General features: G+C 41.4%; 1 protein-coding gene across 1 annotated transcript in view; it reads right to left on the reverse strand.

The window, feature by feature from the left end:
- Nucleotides 1-16764, reverse strand: part of LOC150088770 (calcium-activated chloride channel regulator 1-like) — a 31251-nt gene extending 14487 nt beyond the window's left edge. The window contains exon 1 of the mRNA XM_090369641.1: nucleotides 16450-16764. The gene's annotated coding sequence lies outside the window, so the exon portion shown is untranslated. The remainder of the gene's footprint in view (nucleotides 1-16449) is intronic.
- Nucleotides 16765-18232: the final 1468 nt, after the last annotated feature.

Here is an 18232-nt window from a genome sequence, read left to right on the forward strand (position 1 = left end):
CCACTTTTAATTAAATCCCACCAAGTGTTATTTGGAATTGTTACTTTCAAGAATAAAATCGTATTTTGCAACATTAAAGGTGTACGTTTAAACGTACACCTTTCATTACATTCACTCACTGGCTAAAAAATTAGAAAACTTTATTCGATATCTAGTAGGGCCACTTTTCGCCCAAATTACAGCCTGTGCACTTGGTCGCATGGATCCCACTAGGTGTCTGAGGAAGTTTAGCTCAGTATATGGCCATTCTTCCGTCAGGATATTTGTTAAACTGCAGTATTGGTCGGTAAAGAACTGCCCTTTCCAACATATCCCAGACATTCTCAATTGGATTCAGATCAGCAGAATTAAGCGACTTGGATAGATGTTGGAAATCTTGGGACTGTTCTTCGAACCATTCAGATACAATTTTTGCAAAGTGGACAGTTCACGTCGTCGTCTTGAAAGAATTCATCTCAGGCTGGATAAATATGAAGCACTGTAGGGTGAAGTTGGTAAGACACGACAGAAAGATATTTATTGGAAATAATGAGACTTCCTAACAGAATGAGCGAACTCAGTCCGTAACAACAGAGCATTACCCATACCACGATACTACTTTCAGCAGCTTGAGTAGTGGACACGAGACAGTCTGCATGCATGGCTTCACGAGGGCCATGCGGCACTTCCTTCAGTCATTTGCTGCACACTGGATCTTCAGTTTTGACGTGCAATTAATTTTAAATTACTGGAGTCTCGCTCTTGGAGTACCGACTTTCTGAGGTCCAGACTCTACGGGAAGCATATAGAAGATATCGTAACGACTACACAAGCCTCATTCGGCAGAAAAAGAAAGTGTCTTGGCAGAACCTTGTGACAACTACTGGAAACACAGATCCTTGGGGTCGTTTATCGCATTGTTATGAACAAGCTGCCCAGGGGAGAGATGTTAAATGCAACCCTGACTCCTGATGGCAATCCAACACACACACATGGGCTGAATCCATGAATAATATTCTGAATGCCCTACTTCAGACTGATGAGAGTCCCCTCAATGATGAACAAAAGCAAATTAAACAAGACAACCAGGCCTTCTCCAACAATAAAATAGAACCTCCTTTCACCTCTGAGGAAATGAACAAAGCACTTGACAGAACAAAAATAAATAAATGCCCTGGTCATGACAATATTGAGGCTGAGGTCATCAAGAAAGCAGCAACACATCTCCCAAACCACATATTAGCACTGTTCAACAAATGCCTTGCGAAAGGAATTTTCCCTGATTCTTGGAAACAGGCAGTGCTTCGACTCATTCTAAAAGGTCCAGATAAAGATCCTACTCTACCCAAATCTTACCGCCCCATTGCTCTTCTCCCGGTCTTGGGAAAGGTAATGGAGCGGCTGCTTCAATCCAGATTATCCACCTACTATCAGACAGCCAACTTAGACTCTCCAAAGCAGTATGGTTTTAAGCCAGGATGCTCCACTGAAGACGCTATGAACAATCTCCTCAACACAGCAAACTCAACCACAGAAAAATATCTACTGGCTATCTCCATTGACTTTGCTGGTGCCTTTGATTCCATCTGGTGGCCCAGCATTGTCAGGAGATTACGTCAACTCAATATTCCACTCAATCTCTACTGCTGTCTCCAGAACTACCTCTTCAACCGCTCAGTAACTGTTCAAACAAATTTTCCGAAGACCTCCCGACCAGTTGTTAGAGGGTGTCCACAGGGCTCAGTTCTTGGGCCCTACTTCTGGAACTTGATACTAGATGAATTCCTTCTTATGGATCTAGGTCCTGTGGACTGCATGGCCTATGCAGATGACCTCATTCTCCTTATCAAAGCTGATTCTAGAACTCAGCTTGAGCAAATAGCCTCCCCTGCCTTAACGATCCTCCAAAATTGGGCAAACAACCACAAGTTAGTCATCTCTGGGGAAAAAACGAAGACTATCCTCCTCAAAGGATCCTTCGACATAAGAAGACCGCCCCAAATTAAAATCTCTGGGCAGACATTGCAACTCAAAACAGAACTAAGATATCTAGGAGTAACCTTCGACTCCCGATTAACATTCTTACCTCATCTTAATTACCTCTCCAACAAAATACGTCGTTATACTGCCATGATCGTAAGAATTAGCAGAGCAGACTGGGGTTTGAAGAGGAGGACTCTCATGCTACTTTACAAAACCAACTTCTTACCAGCTGTGTGCTATGGTGCAGCCATATGGTTCCCTTGTGCCATCATTGCCCGTAATAAAGCACAGCTACATACAATTCAACGCAATATCCTACTCACTGTGACTAGAGCTTGCCGCACAGTCAGTAATCCTGCCCTGCAGGTCTTAGCAGGTACTCTTCCTCTGGACCTGGAGGTTATTCGTCGCGGCCTTGCATACCGCATAAAGAGAGGAATTCCCACCACCATTCTGGATATAACACTCGATCTAGCTAATGATCCAAAAAACGAAATGAAACAGATTTACTCTAAGCTCTTCCAGCATTGGCAAAGATCTTGGGAGCAAACAACCAAAGGTGAAACAACTAAAAGATTTCTTCCACAAGTTATGATAACTGCACCAAAACCTCCTCCGTGGTACTCACCAGGCCTTCACGTCTCGTTCTTCCTCACTGGTCATGGATTGTTTCGGGCCAAGCTGCATGCCCTGGGTCTCACCGATTCTCCTCTCTGCACATGCGGCGACAATGAAGACTGGATTCACCTCATGTATAATTGCCCTCTTTATGATTTACCCAGAAGTCTCCTAATTACCAGAACTGGAAATATACCCAGTGGGCAGGAACATCTCTACATAATTGACGAAACCAACTACAAAGCCTTTACTACTTTTGCCCAGACTGTATTTGAAATGCGTCAAATTCACCTACAGCAAACTGTTCAACGCACCCCCATCTTATAATGAACCCACAACTCAATTCACAAACATATCCTGAATGGAATCAAAGAAAACACAAACAGGATATTGATCTTTATCCTGACCTAACAGGAATCTCTCGACGTTCACAAAGGAAGCTATCTGACAAACCCACGAACCCAAAAAGGACTTTTCTACAATAGACACAAGAACTCCAAGCAATCCTCGAGCTTCATGAATCCATGTGCCTCCTCTCATCCCCTAAGAGAAGGTTATCCAAGTCCAGTGTGGGACACTGCTCATTGCCCACAAGTCACCCTTGGATGAAGAAGATTAAATTGCTGACACTGGGCCCCTTGCCCAATGTGGCACCCACTCACTTGCCGGCACCTCCTCTCTTCAAGGTGTAGGACAATATCTGATTTTCCTACTTGTGTAGGAACTCATATAAATACTCCTCTGGGAGTGGGACTGGCATTTGACATCAAATGCAGGGTCATACTATTAGGCAATCTGACTTTGTGGGTCACTTGACCTCACAATCTTTTCTCTTCTTCCTGAGGCAGGGTGGGCTTCCCCCTTTGGGGGGGGGAGCACACCCTACCTCGCCCTCTTTCTTCTGCTTACCTTCTTTCTTCACCTCAATCTCTCACCCCTTCTCCTATTTCAAAAAGAAAGAGAAGAGGAAGAAAAAAAATTTTTTTTTTTATTTTTTTAAAATTTTTTATTTATTTATTTATTTTTCTTTTTTTTTATTATTATTATTTTTATTTTTTTTATTATTATTATTATTTTATATATATATATTTTTTGGCTCTCCCTGGGAAGCTCCGGCTAACCCCAGGGTCGGCCAGCCAGAGTTCTCTTCCCACATACCTGGTCCGGCTCCCAGTGCCAGTGACGGTAACTAGCGATCTGTGGTGTTCCACGGACCCTAGGCCAAGCGGCCAGATGAACAACATAACCCGCACTAAGCAAACATGAACATACACTAACATATGCTATCTGGCCTTGACAGTACTGTCTTACTTCACAAGAGATTCAAATGCGGAGTTGTGCGAAAGCACCGGTGCCGCTTGTCAAAAAACACTAAAAAAAAAAAAAAAAAAGTACCGACTTTCTGCCTCATTTCTTCCTTTTAGAACTGGATTCTCCTTTCGTCTTCAACTGATTGTAGACTTTTGAGCTGGTTGATTTCGACACACCAGTGAGTTCCTTTGTTTTCGCAATTGTGGAGCTTGCTAAATGTACTCCAGCAATAAAACCCATTTTTCCCATGATCGGATCGACTAAGCACCCCCAGGAAAGAATACAGTATTTAGTTTATACCGAGGATCTTGTAAAAAGGCCATACATTTGCATACCGTACTTTAAATTATCTGCTGGAGCCAAACGCGAAAGGTTTCTAATTTTCTGGCCAGTCAGTGTAGTTGCTAATTATATGACCTCCCCAAAAGCTAATTCAAGTTATCCTGAAGGGACACTGGTCAGCTGATCACTTTCCCAGTCCTTACGTCATCTGGAAATTTGACACAGCACCCTTTATCACTTATAAAAAGTTAGAAACAGGAAAAATATATCGGCAGCATATTCTGAACAGTAAACCTTAATTACAATTATTTGCTTCCAACCATGTGGCCATCCCTTAATTCGAAGAATCCTCGTGTGTTCCAATTTACATTGCGATTTCGTGAGTGGAACCAAGTCCAATGATAAAGTGGAAATATCAAAGTTATCTTGCATTCAACTGGTGACTGACTGTCATAATAGTTTATTAGCTTCGTTAACAAGATTTTCCTTTTACAAAGCAATACTCAGTTCCCTTGAAAATACCATTTGTATCTCGATGTCTCATCGTTGGATACTGAATCATACGTGTTTTACTCTGTCCCCCTTTTTTTGTCAACTCTATGATGCTATCTTGAACAAGGAACTAGTCAAAGAACTTTGAGCTCTTGGAAATGGATAATTTTTTTTTGAAATATTTTGCTTTTTTGACTTAACATATTAAATTGTGTTCAATGAACAGTTTAATAGTCCAAGTCACATTCTTTAACTTAATTAAAAATTTATCTCGATTATTTTGTAAGTTATGACTTGATATTCGTAGAGATGATTGGCGGGCATGCTGTGGTCAGGAATAAAACAGAAAGGGCAGGTCTCTTACAAATCATGACTGTAAAAATGTGCTGCTTGATCAATGTTTGCAAACCTCAGGAACGGGACGTGATACAACCAAGGTGTCTGTGGGATGTCTATTTGCATTCAGTGCAAAACGTTTGAGGAAATTATGTGCAAAATCAGCATTCTGATTGGGCGTTTATGAGAGCTTTAAAGAATAGGGTAGATGCCCTTGGAGGAATTAAAATGGGGGAAAATCAAGCTCTCAGCGGCCAAACTCAAAACAAGAGTTTATACATTGGCATTGAGTTGGGAGTACTTCCTGTGGAATTAGTGCATTCTGCCTTGGGATTGCTGCTGTGTTGCCATCGTTTGTGACTCTACTGTCAGAGAAAAGAGAATAATGAGCAAAAAGGATAGGTGGAACAGGCCAGGATATGCCCGTAAGGCACAGAAATTGATGACATTCTAGAGCAGATATCTTTCAAGGGCATAAAAAGTAATCTTATACACTTTGGTACTAATGATATTAAGAATAGGAGACCAGAGGGCTTACTTAACAGGTAATTACTGGAACTTGTGGTTGGTCACTTACACAGTAGACAGACTTTTGTGAATTTATTGGATGACGGTTTTCTACAAGAGAAATTTTGATTTAAAAAACTTAGAGAAGTAACAAGAGAGAGCAGTATTCTTGATCTGATTATCAGCAGCAAATCTTCAAGCATTAAGAATCAGCAAGTAAAAGACCCACTGGTTTGCAGCGATCACATATACTCATGTAAGATTTACTTAAAAACATAACTACCATCAGAGTAAAGGGAGGGGTTTTTGCTTTCGTAAGGGTGACTACAGTAAGTCTCATACATTTTTTAAATTCTACACAGTAGGACTGTCTGATGATGTTATTAACAGAAAATTCTAAATGGAAAGCATTCAAGAAATTAATCTTGGAAGCTACTAGGCTTTTCATGCCAACTAAGAACTACTGTTCAAGGTTTAGGTCTAAGTGGATGTCAGATGAACTAATCAGACTCGTGGCAGAGAAGAAAAATGCATGGGGTACATATGAATTGTCAGATGATACAGAAGCCTATATTATGTATAAACTAGTCTGCAATCAAGTCACAAAGGAGATTAGGCAAGCCATTGCACATTAAGAGAAGTTTCTGAAAAACAATATAAAGAAAATCAGCGATGACTTCTTTACTTATATTAACAGTAGAAGAAACAGGTTCAATCACATTGATCCATTTGATGTCGATGGTTAACTGTTCATGATTTAAACTAAATAAGACGTTCTTTAGGGAGGGGGATGCAAGAAGTTCATTAAAGTGTAACAGGGAACTAAACGATTTCGTGATAACAGAAAAAAAGAGGATGACAAATTACATCTAAACATAAGAATGGCAGTGGGGTGGTTGGGATCTACACAGTTATATTAAGGAAGGCAGCAAACCCTTAGCCATAATTATGAGAGCATCCTTTGATTCATTAGAGGTTCGTATGGACTGGAGATGTGCGAATGTATCCCCAATTCACAAAGGGGAATCAAATGGTGACATGAGTAATTACAGACCCATTAGCTTAAATTCTGTTTCAGGGAAAATAATGGCATCACTGGTTCAAGAAGTAATGCGGGATCATCTAGACAGGAATGCAGTTATAGTTCAGTCACAGCATAGGTAACCCTGACAGTAATCAGGGTTACCTACTTCAAGAAGATCTGAAGATTTCAGGCAGATGTGCTGAGAATGACATTGACAAAGGAAAGGTACTGTATATTGGTAACAGTAACTTCAGAATAACAAACCAACTGTATGGTACTACAGCAAGGTAATGGAGAACGAAAAAGACCGGGATGGGAGTAATTGTGTAGTCAGATATGAAGTTCTTTGAGCAATGCAGCCAGGCTGACAGGACAGACTCATGGGGTTTTGTGATTGATATACAGGGATTTTGCTAGCAGGGACAGAGACGTGATTGTCCCATTGTACAAGGCAATGTTAGGCCGCGTACTGTTATGTTAGATCTGCAAAGTGCAGTGTCTGAAGACTGCGAGGTGATCTGATTGAGGTGTTTAAGGTTTTGAATGGATTGAGCAAGCTCAATGCTGATGGCATTCTTTCTCTTGCCTAGACTACACACATGAGTGGCGATAAGTTCAAATTGAGGAAGGATGGCTGCTGGATAGACGTGTGGAAGTTTGCCTTCAGCCAGCTAATCATTGGAACAAACTTCCATTTGTTGTGGATGCGGGTAGTTTGAATAAATTCAAAGAAAAGCTAGTCGGGTTATTAGAGGGGAGATGGGCATCTGATGTGGAAAATTTCTTTAGGTTGATGTTTTATAAACTTGGTTTCTTGCATTATTTTCCATTATTAATATTTATACTAACAGAGATAACCATAATCTAGTTGATTTAAAAATTTTACCAGCTTATGTGAATTTTCTCGTGATTTCTCTCATTAATAAAAGGAAGATTGAACTCCCATAACGAAACACTTCGAATTACTCACCTTTATAAATTATGAAATCTAATAAAACTTATTAATTTATTATATAAAAGCCTGTAGCTTTTATAGTAATTTATTTATGATAGAATTTGAACACAATTGTAATGATATTTCTGAATTATAAATTCAGTGATTGTGAAGCTTTTCTTACCACTCGATTGGCCAAGATTGACAACGTTGTCAGGGACACCCATAACAATATTGGAGGGGGCGTTGTCTGTTGTGTGTGGGATGAAAAGCAAAGTGTGTATATTGGGGAAGGGCGGTTATTGGCCGTGGACTTAGTCTAGAGGGATGTCGTTTTTAATCCCCAAAGAGGGGTATTTGGTTAGCAGGACACTCTATCATTAGGTCTTAGAAAGGATCAGAGGTGCGAGATCGATACTAATTGTATCCCCGTATACGCCACTTACGGGTCCTGTCCTCTTCGGCCCTCATAACGAGGATCTTAACGTAGTGAACGACATTAAAATAACTAATAGTGATTTCATCGTTCTTCCATCAGGATATATGTTAATGATTGTGTTGCGGTTGGTAGAAAACTGCGAATCCAAACTGCTCTGTCCAAAGTATCCTAGACATTTTCAATTGTATTCAGATCTGAACAATTGCATTTGTTCTGTAGTCGATTTGCTGTTTGGTGAAAACGAAAAACCCTAGTTTCCCAAAGAAAAAAACATGCTGTCCTCGCCTGAGACCGACTAACTCAGCCACGTTGCGAAAAAAAGGCTCATAACAATTCCTCGCGTCATTAACGGGATTCTAACTGTGTTCTTTTCCACCAGATGTAAGGAGAACGGTGATTATACTAACTGTGCTTCCCACAAGGGTCGAAAAATCCATCGCAATCAAGATAAAAATGAACATTGCAGGGTGAAGTTGGTTCGATATGACAGAAGGGTAATCATTGGAGGTAACACGACCTTCTAACAGTAAAACCAGACTCAGACCGCACCAATAACTTGCCCCATACCATGACACCACCTCCAACCTTGGTCCTTGAGGTTGTCACAGACATTCTCTCAGATATGCCAGACAAGCTGTACTTGCTACCTGGGAGTCTAAAACGCTGATAGAACTGATATTCGGGTGACACTCAAGTCAAGTGGACCCAATTTCGGCGAGGTCCGGAGGGTTTGTGACAGCCAAATCCTCTGCTTGCACCTTCACGATGGTGGGACTGTTAGTAATCCTGGGTATAACCTCCATGCACAAGTACATGGCGGGTGACCACCCAGATGTGACCCAATGTAAGCAGGGGTCGAGGTGTGGCGCCCACACCACATGGAGGAATGCCGCCCCTCTATGTTACCAGACAGTACTAGGTGATAGATGACTCTCATCAACCGGTGAAATACCACCACTTTGCTTATTGGAGGCTTGAAGTGGTGGAACCCATGTTTAGTCTCTAGAGCTAAGTTCCGGTCAGCCCTTCCCTGTCTCTTCCATCATGCAGTATGATTGATGACTTTTGAGGTTATGTGAACGTCGTGGCGAGATCCAATCTTCCTTACATTTCGAGGGTACAGCTCTAAAACGGGTTCGCAGGCCGGCCGCTAGTTAGTACACCGGACCGAACCTATTGGTAACTCTCTAGGAGGCTTCCGGATCAGCTAGTGTATAATCTTGCTACCTCTACTCTGCCAGATAGTGACTGGAGGGAGTCCGAGTAGTGTTTATGCGGAGAGCATTGTCGAGGCCACGTTATGTCAAGGATCTGGGTATATTCTTACCACGTGTACGCCATATCCAAAAATTTCATTACTTCATACAGCATGTCCCACTCACTTTTTCTTACTATTGAATACACAACGAATTGTCAAACTAATGGAGTAAGCTTACCTGCGAAAAGATCTAAACCTCCCAAGGACTTCCTAATTCATTTCACAAATATACGTGGTTTCAATTCTAATCTCAACGATGTCCATTTCCACTTGCAGTCTGCCAAACCCCATGTACTTTTTCTGACAGAATCTCAGTTATCGGTTGATTCAATACTGCTCATCTCAGATGCCCAAATTATTCGCTATACGATTCCTTTCGCCTCAAAGGTGGTACTTGTGCATATGTCCGTTCCGATATTCCCTGTCAGAGACTTGGTAATTTGGAATCTCCTCTTTTTGATCTTCTCTGGCTTAAAATCTCTCTACGTCATTGTGTCAAATTCATCTGTTGTCTCTACCGTTCTCCCAACTCCACTAATCACTTGGAACTCTTTGACTTCCTCTCTTTGCAACTTGACTCTCTCCAGTCCAACTTTGCTAACAGTGAGGTAATTTTCATTGGTGATTTTAATGTTCACAACTCCAGCTGGCTTCCGTTTTCTAGTCACACTGACCCAGCTGATCCAGATGCTGAGGCTTTTGCAATTACTAATGACCTTGCAGAGATTGGTCATTTACCTACAAGAATACTGGACAATCCTAATCATACAGCCAACACGCTTCATCTTTTTCTCACAAACAACCCTTCTAAGTACACGGTCGAAGTGAGAGGTCCTTTAGGCACTTCAGATCACAACTTGGTGATTGTCCCTTCTCCAATGGAGCCTCTATCTCATGGCTATTCCCAACGTCGTATTGTTTAGCATTACAAGAATGCAAAATGGGATGACCTGCGAGACTTCTTTTCTTCTTTTCCTTGGTCGGATTACTGTTTCAAAACTTCTGATGTCAACGTTTGCTCAGATCGTGTCAGTGAAATTATTCTTGCAGGAATGGAATCCTTCATTCCACACTCCACTTTAAAATATCGTCCTTTATCTAAACCTGGGTTTTCCAATAAATGTGTTTCGCTGTTCAAGAGAAGAACGTTGCATATCGTAATTGGCTTGTTTCTAATTCTTCAGTTTCATTTTCTGCCTACACCAAAGCTCTCAACAATTGTAAAGCAGTTATTAATCAGTCCAAACTAGAGTTGAACAGGCTAAGAGTAGAAAACTTGCTTCTTGCCCTAATGGAAGCCGAGCATTCTGGTCTTCTGCCAAAGCTACTGGCCGCAACTTTTGCCCATCTCTGCTCCCACCTCTGTCTAAACCAGATGGTTCTGTTGTCACATCAGCAAGGATAAAGCTGACTTGCTAGCATCCCATTTTTCCTCCAACTCATGTATTAATGATCTTAGTAAAACACCTCTCACCATTCCCAACACGCTCCATTCAATGCCTCCTGTGGTCTTCCGTCAAAAGAATGTCAGAAGGATTTTGACGAATCTTGATGCTAAGAAAGCTCCAGGTCCCGATGGTATTTCTCCACTTGCTCTCAAAACCTGTGCTCCTGAACTTATTCCTGTTCTTTGTTGCCTTTTTTCACTTTCTTATTCCAAAGGTGTTTTTCCTTCTGCTTGGAAATTTGCTCATATCCAGCCAGTTCCTAAAAAGGGTCACAAATCCCTCCCATCCAATTATCGTCCCATTACAATTACTTTCTAAAGTAATGGAGAAATCAATTAACCACTCACTCTTAAACTACCTAGAAACCTTCCGTCTGATCAACGATCGCCAGTATGGATTCCGCCAGTGTCGATCCACTGGTGATATTCTGGCTTATGTTACCCATTTATGGACTAATTCAATGGAAAGGTTCGGTGAAACACAAGTAGTTGCTCTTGACATCTCAAAGGCTTTTGATCGTGTTGGGCATAAAGGTCTAAACAAGCTTCCATCTTATGGTTTGCCATCTGTTTTTTTGTAGTTGGGTATCCAGTTTTCTCTCTGATCGCTCACTGAGGGTGATGGTAGATGGCTCGCTGTCTTCTAACTTCTTCACTAATGCCGGTGTCCCCCAAGGTTCAGTTCTTTCCCCCACTCTTTTCCTCTTGTATATCAATGACCTTCTTCCATTGACTGGAAATCCTATCCATAGTTTTGCCGATGATAGCACATTGCATTCCACTTTCCATTTTGAGAAACCTTGTCCTGCTCAATCAGCTTCAACTTCTCGAAAATCTGCTACCAATTCCTTAAATGCCGATATTCAGGTAATTCTCCAGCGGGGCAAAGACAACTTAGTTGATTTCAACCCTTCTAAAACTCAATCTTGTCTTATATCTCGCAAAAAGCATTCTTCTGCTCCTATGCTTATCTTTAGTGACACTCCAGTTTCTAAGCAAAATGATATATCTCTTTTGGGGATTACCCTGACTTCTAATCTCTCTTGGCACAAGCACATTACAAATATTGCTTCCTCTTCATCTAAAAAACTTGGTTTTCTCTTTCGCTCTCGGCGTTACGTTTCTTCCAAACAGCTGCTCACTCTGTATAAATCGCAAATCCGCCCTGCCATGGAATATTGTTCCCTCATCTGGGGTGGTGCCCCCAAAACCTCTCTCAGGCTTCTTGATTCCATTCAGAAGAGGGCAGTTAAGTTAATTAATGATTCATCTGTAACAGAGTCTCTCCACTCGCTTTCTCACAGACGTACTGTTTCTGCTGCATGCCTCTTCTACAGATACTTCCATGGGCACTGTTCTTCTGAATTGTCTTCTATAATTCCCGCTCTCTCTTTCAAAACAGTCCGAACACGTGCCGCCACCAGCCAACATCCATTTACTGTCCAACTTCAAACTCACAGGACCAACTTTTCATCTTCCTCGTTTATTCATTCAACTGCCGTTTTCTGGAACAACCTTCCTTCATACGTATTTCCTGAAAATTACAGTCTACAGAAGTTCAAGTCCAATGTCAAGAAATATCTTCTTTCGTGTTCTCAACCTCCAACCCAAGCACGGTACTAAGTACTATAGGTCCTAATACCTCTCGTGTTTGGGGTTTACATAAAAAAAAAACGCATAAGTGCTGGACAAGAGACAGTCTGGTCCCATGGCTCCATGAGGATCTTGATACACTTTCACTCTGCCATTGGTGAAGAAAGTGTAAATTGAGACTCGTGAGATACTTCGATCTTTTTGCACTGTTTGACAGTCTCCAGTCTTGGCGTTAGTAGCACCACTACACTCGAATCTTTCGATTTGTTCACAGAAGTGGAATATAGGTAGACGGCTGCCAAATCAGGTTTTTCAACTCCCTCGGCACGGTTCAGTTGGAGATGGCTCTTTTTTTGCCTAAATTGAATTGTTCAGTCATTTGTTGCACAAAGAACCTTCTATTGTGACACTCAATTCGCTTTAAATTGCTACGGAGTATCGACTTTCTGCCACCTTTCTTCCTTTTAGAGTTGTATCCTCCTTTCCTTTTACACCCATCGTATACTTTGAGACGTTGCTTTCAATCTTAGTTTTTTTCTCAATTGTGGCGCCTGCTAAACAACCTTCGTCCAAGATTTAAAGCGTCTTCATATTGCTACGTTCCACAAGATAAAGAAATCGATGCCTGCCGTTGGATAGACGAAGAAGCCAACGCGTGTAGTTTCTACGTTGTAAAAATGAGAATAGGAGTGTGTTGTGGGCCTAATGACTCCGATTAGTACAACGAACAACGACTAATGTTTTTAGTGGATTCCCCCAGGGTTCTGTGTTGGGTCCATTGTTGTTTTCTATATTTATCAATAATATTGATGAAGGATTAATTCCCAAGGAATATCAGGATTAATTCCCAAGTTTGCAGAGGATACGAAGGTTGGCAAGGTTCTTAATGACAGAACATTATTGCAACGGGATCTAGAAAAGTTAGGTAGATGGGCTGTGAGGTGGCTACTGAAATTTAACATTGACTGCATATTGGCAGCAGTAAATGCAATATAAATGTCAAAGGTTAGCCTCCAAGTTTCTGAAAAACGGGTGCTGTTTGTCATGTCAAAGTAAATCTCCAGTTTTTTTGGGACTCGTATAAAACAAGAGCATTAATTTTTACCACAGTTAAAGATGATGGGTTCTTGTATTCCAGATACTGCGTGAGCCTCTAAAGAGGGAAGAGTTATAATATCATCTATATTATTTTCCGTTTTCAGGGGTGCGAGAGACCAAGTTTGGGGAAGGGACATTACAGACAAAATTTAGATAAGTTGAGATGTTTGTCGGCTTAGTACTGTAAAGTACTTTACAGTAGTTTCAATACTTGTGAGATGAGAAAGACGGTTGGGGTTATCCGAGAATCAGCCTTTTAGAAAGTGGTTAATCCATATTGATGTTGAGAAATCTGGTGTTACTGGGAAATTGGGTGTACTTTTGCCAGGCAGTGCAGTAGCACAGTGATTAGAGTCACCATCCTCCAAACACTGATTGGAATAACGGCCGGGTTCTAATCCCATCGATGACACTACTTTTATGGGCTGTTTTCACTTCTTAGCTGAGTTAGTCGATCTCAGGTGAGGACAGCAAGATTTTCTTCCAGGAAACTCGGTTTTTCATCCAGCAAAAGAAACAAACTGACCAGAGAATACATGAACTTTATGGACATCATATACATGAGCATATAAGTTAGTTTTTGAGTGGCCCTAATATGCTAGCTTTGTTTTTTGTACTTTTGTCGCATATCCAGCATACTTCATCATTCCAAGCAAATATTGGGTTGACCTCCACGAGCAGCAAGCTTTTGCAACTCGGTGGTATTCCATCAAAGCTATCGCTACCACCGTTGCTATTTTCTTCAGAGGTAATACCAAAAAGAGTTCGACGACATTGCAGTTCATGGACACATAGTTGGCAACTGCCTCTGATTCTGATGGCACCAGGAACAATTATTGATCTCTGCACCGAACCATGCGATTGTTTGTTCATTCCTTGAGATCGAATTTTTGGGGGTATTTGGCAATGAATGTGTTAATTAAGAGAATCGATTGGCTTCTTGAAAACGGGGAAAAGAATACATAGATTGGACACCATTTTCATGAAGGATGATGTCCGGAAGTGCAAAATCCAGAGAATTTCCTCATCCGATCGAACTGAAAGTTGCAGACAAGATACAGGATCCAATGAATAAGTAACTGTTACTTTTCGCTGATCTTTTTACCGAAGTTCTGTTTTCGGAATGGTGCCAAACTTATGTGGAACTATTTTACCAGGAACATTGGCGACATAGTGGTTGCAACTTCGGTGTCTGAAGAAGATGCTGTCCTCGATGGCTCTCCAATGATCGCGTGCCAATGCCCTTTTCTATCGTTGCTCCCATCATCGATCCACCGCTTTTATCAACTGCCCTGTATTTCAAAAGAAACGCGGTATTTTTTTGTTTATTTTAATTTTGGTGCGTGCAACCGCCACGCCCTCTGTGCGCTTTGTTGTGTTGGCCTTCAAATATTTCACGAAGAGCAGTTATCTTGATTCGTACTGCCAACGTAATCACGGTGAATATGGTCCTCAAGGTCACTTTGCTATAAACGTGTTGAGAGAGAGCGAGAGAGAGAGAGAGATCTTGTGGGCACTAACGGGACTATATTTACACGCCAAGAGCAAGGCAGTTGCAAGGGAGGGGAGGGGAGGGAAGGACAGGGCAGTGAAGATTAATTAGGTGTATGACTACAGGAAGTTTGCAGTAATAAAGCGCTTTCAAATGACTTCAAAGAGACATCCACTTGGCAGTTGGAACAGCTTCCAAATTGAAACCTCTGCCGCAAAATTAATCAGCAAAAATGTATCGTTCAGGCCTGCTTTTTGGCTCCCTCCCCCTCTGATTCTCTCTCTCGGTTTTTTTTTCTCTGTCTCTCTATTTCTCTTTGCTCTCTTTCTATTTTCCCCTCATTCTTCTTTTGCCCTTCCTCTATTTTTCATTTTCTTTCATTCTCTCTCTCTTTGTCACTTTCTATTTTATATGTTTCTTTTATTCTCTCTCTCCATCTCTCTATTTCTCTTTTGCGCTCTCTCTCTCTGTTTCTCTATTTATCTGATTCTCTTTCTCTCTCATTTTCTCTCTCTATTTCTCTGTATCTCTCTCTCTCCATTTCTCTATTTCTCTTTCGCGCTCTCTCTCTTTCTCTATTTATCTGCTTTCTTTCCCTTATTCCCTCTCTTTCTGTCTTTTTATTTCTCTGTTTCTCTTTTAGTTCCATTCTCTCACTCTCTTTATTTCTCTTTCGCACTCTCTTTGTGTATTTATTTGCTTCTTTTTCTCCCGCATTCTCTCTCTACTGTATTCCACTCTCTTTCGCTCTGATTCCCCATTCGCTCTCTTTTCTCTATTTCTCTGATTCTCTTTCTCTTTCATTCTCTCTCTCTCTCTCTCTCTCTTTTCTCTATTTCTCTGATTCTCTTTCATTCTCCCTCTCTCTCTCTCTGCTTCTCTTTCTCTTTCACTGTCTTTGTGCTCCTCGTTCTATTTTATTCTCTGTTTCTTTTTCATTCTTTTTCTCTCTATTTCTATTTCGCTCTTTCGATTTCTCTCTCTCTCTCTCTCTCTCTCTCTCTCTGTTTGCTCTCTTTCTCTCTCTCTCTCTCTCTCTCTCTCTCTTTCTTTTTCGGTTTCCATTTCTGTTTCGCTCACTCTCTTTTTTTGGCCTTTCTTCTTCTTTGGAGTTTCTCCGGTTTCATCCGTAACTTGGTGCTTGTTAAGTTAAAAATTCGGAGTCCTCGGAATAAAATTGGCCACTGCACAAACCATCGTATTCCCCGAAATTATGTAGGCATTAGACGAAGCATTAATAAAAAGAAACACGAGCGCACTTTTCGTTCCTTCAGAGACACAGACCAGCTAATGCAGCAATGAACGAAAAGATGAGAATATATTCTCACCTAAGTTCCAGTTCCACCCAAGCGCGAGTCCATGGACGAAAGAAGAAACAAGTTCACCATTTGGGACTCTTTTAAATGACTTTTCTCAGTTCGTTAACTCAACGAACAATGGAATCACCACAACTTTTGGGTTGGAGCTGTCTTCGGCAAAATGCAACGCACAGACGAGATGGGTTCCGGCACCACCGATTAATGAGTTCTTAACCTGTTGGGGATGGAGTCCCGGTTCGCATTGAGCATCATCTGGCGAGACGCGATGTAACTACGACGGATTCGCTGAAGTTGAGTTTCATCCGAGAAGAAAATAAACAAATAAAAACGTACTCACCGGCAAGTGTAATCGATAAATCCCAGAAATGTGATCAGATGAGAAATTCAGGAGGGATCAAACGCACGCAACATCCCACGAGGGCAAACTTTGAAAAGACTTCTGGGAAAGTTTCTCGCTGTTACAAACCGAAAAAGAAAAGAAAAGAAAAGAAATAAAACTGGCACCGATCACAAATTCCGTCGGGTTAGTTGACACACCTGGAGCGGAACCAAATATCGACGATGCTTCTTGTGACCTGTGGGGGATGCCATCGGCACTGATGGAAGCCAGATAAGAGCGAAGCGAAGGAGAGAGCCGAGATGTTAAGTGTCTACGTCACTGGGCGCCACCCAGGTCTTGCGTAACACTTCGTCCGAGCTATATACTGCGCAAAAGTGTGTCAGCGTCGACGTTGCTATGGCGACGATGATGTAGACGTGGGAAATTCTCGTTGCTCCCGCTCCAAAGCGGACAGTTCACCTTCGGGAGTGAAAATTTCAGTGACCACAAGAAGATGGGTTGAGGTTTTTGAGTTGCTCCTTTTCATTTTGTGGTAACTGCGCTGCTTGGCATTCTGTATTACTGCAATTGTTTCTTAGAAGAGTTTCAACCCTTACTGACCTGTTGCGCCGGTTAACCTCCCAATTAAGCGCTCCCTCTACTCGATCGAAATTATTTCCTGTAATTCCCCAACTAAGTCGTGGAGAGTGTTCTGTTCTTTAAAAGAAAAAATTAAGTTTAAAATATTTATTCGTCCAATAAAGTTTTAAAGAACCCTTCTTTCGTCATCCGCAATTATTATTTTCAAATCTGCAACGAGCAATGGAACCGTGGGAATCAGCCAAACGAGTGACGTCACGTGTCTGCTGTCAATGAGTTATTTTTTTTTTGGTGATATTTTAGTTTACACGTTCACGGGCCGATGTCAGCATATACACTGAGTGATCACTGAATTATGACCACCCCTATGAAAACTGAATGAGACCCGTTGATCACGTGAAGTACGAGAGTGCGACCTACGTAGGATAGATAAGGTGTCAGTGGTTCAGTAGTTGGAAAATTCTGAGTGTGATGGGCAAAAGGAAGAATTTATCGGACTTTGACAAAGGACAGATTGTGGGTGCTCGACGAGCTGGTGCCTCGATTTCCCAAACGGCTGAACTGGTGGGGTGTTCGAAAGCCGCCGTAGTTAAAGTGTACCAGGACAGGCGTCAAAATGGTCAAAGAACGACCGGCGAACAGGCGCAGCACTGTTGAAGAGTTGACTACCCAATGCAACATGAGCCAACCCTGAACATCTGGCACGAACATGCGTCGCACGCTCACACGTATGGGCTATACCAGCAGACGACCCCTACTATTAATAAATTACTTTATTTATTCAATTTATTATTTTTTTTATATTTTTATTTTTATTTCTTATTATTTTTATTTATTTATTTCATAAATTTTAAAATAAGAAAAATTTTGTTAACCAACTTCTGTTGTAAAAGTCCTAAGAGTAATCATACAAGAGGAAATTTAATAAACAGTTCTAAAAGATATTTCTTCGCTAAATGCTTCAGAGTATGAAGGAGTTTACTTCACAACTGGGCTGTGTCACTATTGCAACAACAGGGTACCTACCCACCCACCGAAGAGGGACCAAAAAGCCTTGAACGATGCCTCTGGGTGGTGGTACCCGCCAAGAATAAGCAACAACATTCTCCTCCATAGCTGAAGCGTTACTTATTCGAAGTAGTGCAATACCATGGAAACTCGTTGTGAAGGTATTCACAATATGAGACCCGAAGAAGAATCT

This window comes from Mastigoproctus giganteus, chromosome 3, assembly GCF_048544385.1.
Source record: "Mastigoproctus giganteus isolate SK-2022 chromosome 3, ASM4854438v1, whole genome shotgun sequence".
In the NCBI taxonomy this organism is placed as follows: Eukaryota; Metazoa; Arthropoda; class Arachnida; order Uropygi; family Thelyphonidae; genus Mastigoproctus; species Mastigoproctus giganteus.